Source organism: Nanorana parkeri, unplaced genomic scaffold, assembly GCF_000935625.1.
Source record: "Nanorana parkeri isolate BGI_ZX_2015 unplaced genomic scaffold, ASM93562v1 scaffold1586, whole genome shotgun sequence".
Classification (NCBI taxonomy): domain Eukaryota; kingdom Metazoa; phylum Chordata; class Amphibia; order Anura; family Dicroglossidae; genus Nanorana; species Nanorana parkeri.
Genome location: NW_017307854.1, coordinates 170,517 through 176,692, shown reverse-complemented (window position 1 = coordinate 176,692; position 6,176 = coordinate 170,517).

The window sequence follows — 6,176 nt, the reverse complement described above, 5'->3', positions numbered from 1 at the left end:
ATCATACTGCCACAGCCACTCCTGCCAGCACTCACAGACATAAGATGCTTACCTGTTCCTCTTCTGTCCAGGATGAAGGGTTCACTGGCACATGCCGGTGTTTATAAAGATTACCGGTGTGCACAGGGCATGACTCAAAGGGTAATTTGCATAAAAAGAAGCATTAAGCACAGGTCCGCCCATCATCACTTATTAAAGAAAGACACAACGTGTCCACGTGCGAGAGATTGGCAGAAGACCATGGTCCACATACCTTAAAATTTTGAAATATGCTAATTAGCTCTTAATTAAAATGCCAAAGGAAGATGCAAGGTAGATGTACACCCAAAATGAGAAACATATTCCTTAAATAAAGTAAAGGGGACAAAGGGAGCTTTATTGGCATGGCAGGAGGCTGACTCAACTAAAATTGCTATTGAACTCTCTGGGCTTTTTCCTCTATAGTTTTTCTGATGATCCCCTGTTGGTGGAAACATGGACTGGACTCAACTGGTGCTGTGCAGTGTTAGCTTCCAGCTAATCAATATGCCTCATCCATCTCACCAGCACAACCAATGTATTGCCATTGGCTAACTTAGAATAGTGATGTCCATTATCACTCTGAGAGTCAAAGCCCTAGTGAGTGGAAATAAGCTGGGAGGAAAAAGATGCAATGTGATGTCATAGGTCAGCTTCCAGTGGGTGAGTTTTAGTGCTCATCTATGATTGGAGTCAATGTTCGAGTCGAACCTATGGTCGACTCGAACATGCAGCCCATCCTTAGTGCTGAGCCCAGTCAGCGAGACAAAGTCAAGGTTACGTAAGGTGAACATCAGAACTGAACAGAAGAACAGAGAGTGGAGGCTTGCGGTGCATCATTATGTCAGATTGGGCCTCCAGGAGCTTCCAAACTGTTCTACACAATTTTACATCACCTGCTGCTCTGTGACACACACTTTGAGGAGCCTGGGTCTGATTCCCATTGACTTTGGTAGGACTGCCCGAGTTTCAGAGGCTTGTAAGACTTTTTTAAAGTTTGTCCAAACTAAAGGTTTTGCCCAAAGTAGACGTTTGCTCACCTCTTTTGGAGAAAAGGAACTGGTTTACAGACGATGACTGGGTTCAAAATCAGAGAAAGAGTGGGATACTTCAAGACTGAGAAGAGTACAGAAGCTCTTAGAGAGGCAAAATGTAGCAAGCCAATGAGATAAAATAGGAGCACCCAGCATAACGCATCGTAGAGGGCACAAGTGAAAGCAAAAAAATTAAGATCAACAGTCAACTATCTCCTTCTTGTATCCCTCCACCTCCAGACCTTTGTCTTGACATTATTTAAAGCAATTAGTTTGTGTTTAATTTTTTAGAAAAGACTCTTCCATTTTATCCATTAAAAAAATAAACTTGCAAGGTATAGTCTCCTTGGACGGAGTTCTTCTTCTCCATTGACCAGAACCAGTCAACCGACCCTCAGCTATCTTGAGCGCTTGGAGACAGATAACCCAATGGGAGAGCGTCCACTCTTTCTTTCACCCAATGCCTTCTTCTGCATTTCTATTTCTACTTACACCTAATTGTTCGTCATTACCCCCTGTCTGTCTCGTGTGTCTATGTTATCCTGACCAACAGAGCATAGTAGGTGCCTTTGGTCCAATTGATGTAGGAATACTAATTATCGGGAGCCCTGTGTCGGCCTCCCATGGGGTTGGTAACCTGTCTTCACCGCTCACTATTCACTAGACCGGATCCCCCTGCTACAATACTCAGGTGGAGATGGGCGGGGACACCCGAGCCATACCCATGCATGGGGCGTCACAGGGAGAGAAGCACATGGCACCTATTTATGCTACGGTCCGAGACCTATTGTATCCTATTACTATTCTCAATGTTATAAATGTTGCCTCCATGGAAAAGTTACGGAATCCATGCATATGGGATCGAGCCTGTTATTTGCACTGCACAATGTGAACCTAGATTTATTTTGTTTTGCTGACTGTGTGCAATGTTTTTGTATGGATATACGTGCCTTACAAAATAAAGAATTATTTTAAAAAAGCTGATCTTCAGGCAAATCAAAACATGCAACATATACTTTTATATTTTTGCTTAAAATATGTAAACAAAATAAAAGCCGGTATAAGTGCCTTGAATCAGAAAAAAAAAATAAACTTTAAAAGAACCTTGTGTAGCTTTTTAGGTCTTTTTTAGATATTTATGTGAACGTGCCCAATGCGCACAATCCTAATGACCTACTTTTGACAGCACCTCACAATGTCAAGTCCAGTTTATGGATTACCTACGGAAGAGCCCTGGGGCCATGCTTCAAAATTTAGAATTCTTTGTCTAAAACTTCTGAGTTTCAAACTCAAAATGTTAAACACAGAATTCAGACTTCTACACCTGGAATTCTGACCTTTATTCTATCTTTAAAAGTTAGAATTTTGAGTTTAAAAATCTGAGTTTGAAAGTCAGAACTCCAACTTTTAATCTCAGAATTCTGACTTTAGAATTCAGAATTTTGTTTCATATTATTTTTTTTAGCATGGCCCCAGGGCTCTTCCGTAGCTTGTAAATTTCAGTAAGTTTCCCACAGTTCTTGAATGTTTGCCAAGCCAAATCTGCAAGTGTGTTATATTTTAATATGCACAAATGATGAATAATTGAAACATTAAAAAAATAGGCTAAATTACGTTTAGGCAATTAGAGCAATTACTTCAGATTTGATATATTGGGGGGAATTTTGAGACGTTTGCTCACCTCTTTTGGAGAAAAGGAACTGGTTTACAGACGATGACTGGGTTCAAAATCAGATAAAGAGTGGGATACTTCACGACTGAGAAGAGTACAGAAGCTCTTAGAGAGGCAAAGTGTAGCAAGCAAATGAGATAAAATAGGAGCACCCAGCATAACGCATCGTAGAGGGCACAAGTGAAAGCAAAAAAATTAAGATCAACAGTCAACTATCTCCTTCTTGTATCCCTCCACGTCCAGACCTTTGTCATGACATTATTTAAAGCAATTAGTTTGTGTTTAATTTTTTTAGAAAGGACTCTTCCATTTTATCCATTAAAAAAAATAAACTTTAAAAGAACCTTGTGTAGATTTTTAGGTCTTTTTTAGATATTTATGTGAATGTGCACAATGAAAACAATCCTAATGACCGAATTTTGACACCACCTCACAATGTCAAGTCCAGTTTATGGATTACCTACGGAAGAGCCCTGGGGCCATGCTAAAAAAAAAATGAAACAAAATTAAAAATTTAGAATTCTTTGTCTAAAATTCAAACTTCTGAGTTTCAAACTCAAAATGTTAAACACTGAATTCTGACTTCTACACCTGGAATTCTGACCTTTATTCTATCTTTAAAAGTTAGAATTTTGAGTTTAAAAAATCTGAGTTTGAAAGTCAGAACTCGGACTTTTAATCTCAGAATTCTGACTTTAAAATTCAGAATTTTGTTTCATATTATTTTTGTTAGCATGGCCCCAGGGATCTTCCGTAGCTTGTAAATTTCAGTAAGTTTCCCACAGTTCTTGAATTTTTGCCAAGCCAAAGCTGCAAGTGTGTTATATTTTTATATGCACAAATGATGAATAATTGAAACATTAAAAAAATACGCTAAGTTACGTTTAGGCAATTAGAGCAATTACTTCAGATTTGATACATTGTGTTTATTTTTATCAGTTTAGCAGTTTGCATTGATGAGTCAAACATTGGAGAGATCATTTCAGCAGTGTGACTAACATATTCCTAAAATACTAATTTCTTCTAGAAATGGTGAGGAAAAGACATCCCGTATCAATGATCCTCCAGATATAAAACTCCAATCATCTTGTCCCTTCTCCTTTCATATTCATGAGTTGCGTCAAAGGTAAAAATCTCTTTAATTTCACTCTGATGTTCACCTTGGGCAGAGATGAAGCTCCTGAAGTCAAAAATTAGAAAATCAATAACTGTGTTCATTTTGTTTTTTTCATAAACAATTGATTTGAGAAATATTTTTGAGTCCATTGCACCGCTGCTTAATTTGGCGGGGGCAAACTGTCAGCTGCGGCCATAGCGGAGCCCCATTAACAACCAGGGAGCACCCACTGGCCAACACAGAGCCCACTCTAGGGTCCAGGGAGCCCCCACTAACAACCAGTGAGCCCCTATTGGTCACCACCGAGCCCACACTAGGGTCCAGGGAGCCCCCCACTGACCACCAGGGTCCAGAGAGCCCCCACTAACCACCAGGGTCCAGGGAGCCCCCAGTGTCCACCACAGAGCACCTACTAACCACAGGGGAGCCTCCACTGACCACCACAGAGCCTCCACTAACCACCAAAGTCCAGGGAGCCACCACAGAGCCCCCACTAACCACCAGGGTCCAGGGAGCCCCCAGTGTCCACCACAGAGCACCTACTAACCACAGGGGAGCCTCCACTGACCACCACAGAGCCTCCACTAACCACCAAAGTCCAGGGAGCCACCACAGAGCCCCCACTAACCACCAGGGAGCCTCCACTGGCCAACACAGAGCCTCCACTAACCACTGGGGTCCAGGAAACCCCCACTAACCACCAGGGTCCAGGGAGCCCCCACTAACCACCAGGGAGCCCCCACTAACCACCAGGGTCCAACACAGAGCCCCCACCAAACACCAGGGTCTGGGGAGCCCCCACTGGCCACCACTGACCATTAGGGAGCCCCCACTAACCACCAGGAAGCCCCCACTAACCACCTGGTAGCCACCACAGAGCCCCCACTAATTATCAAGGAGCCACCACTGACCAGCAGATAGCCTGCACTGACCAGCAAATAGCCCCACTGACCACATGACAGTCCGCATTGGCCACCTGAAAGCCTAATTAGGGAGCCGCCTCTGCTGCACCTGCAAGCACCTGTGAAACTCTCTGGACCCCTAGTGAGAGTCTGCAGAGCTCACCTGAGAGCTCACACTGACCTCCTGAGAGCCCACACAACCCTCCTGAGACCCTGGAGACATCAGATGGCGAACCCGGAGCAACATAGAGTATGTAGCTTTATATTATTCTGCATTGCTGTATCATGTATTGCTGGGATTTGTAGTCCTCTATAGCTAATGCCATTTCTGCATTGCTGTATAATGTAGTGCTGGGAATTGTAGTTCTCTATAGCCGTTGGTATTCTTTATTGCTGTACAATGTATTTCTGAGATTTATAGTGCTCCATAGCTGATGGTATTAATCTGCATTGCTGTATATTGTGCTGAGATTTGTAGTCCCTCTACAGCTTGGAGTTAGTGGCAGAACTACCAGGGTGGCAGCAGACGTACACGCACACAGCACTGATGAGGCATCCCTCCACTACTAGTGTGCTATAATTTTCCTCAACCCAATAAATTTCTCTACCGCATCTCTCCCAGGTGTGCATGTCATGAAAACAGCTGATCCCCACTGGAAGTGACACAGTCAAGAAAATGTATAGGGTCGAGAAAAATGATAGAACACTGACTTTGACACTGTCTGCCACATCTCATCTATCAAAGCGGTTTCCTGCAGGAACCATGAGGAAGGGAAACCGCTTTGAAAAATGAGATGTGGCCATATAAATCAGATACCGTATAGGCTGCGCGCACGCCTGTGCAGCGGTGCGCCAGTGGCGTAACCAGAGTTATGGGCCGAACATTTTTTTTCGCCCCCCCATATTATCTAAACATCCACTGGAACTGTACCCCCCACCCCCACACATATATATCAGCTAAGGAACTACAAGTCCAAGCATGCCATCATTGTCCCTGTACCCCCCCCCCCCCGCACACACACATATCACCCAGGGAACGGCAATATCTGGTTGTTGTACAGGGGCAATGCTGGGACTTGTAGTTCCCTAGCTGATATGTTATGAGATATTATAGAACTAAGAATAGAACATAAAATAAAACTTTTTTTTTTTTCTAATACTCACCTGATTCCTGAATCCACCAACAAGCGCGGCCTCCCGTCTCCCACGCTGTTAGAAGCTGCATACAGCGTGTGATGGTTACTACTTAAACCGGCGCGCGCTGTGTGCAGCTTCTGAGAAGATACGCTATTAGCGTAGCGGGGAAGGCGGCGGCGCATTTTGCATAGCTCCAGCTGCGCTAATAGCGTATCTTCTCAGAAGCTGCACACTGCACGCGCCGGTTTAAGTAGTAACCAGCACACGCTGTATGCAGCTTCTAACAGCGTGGGAGA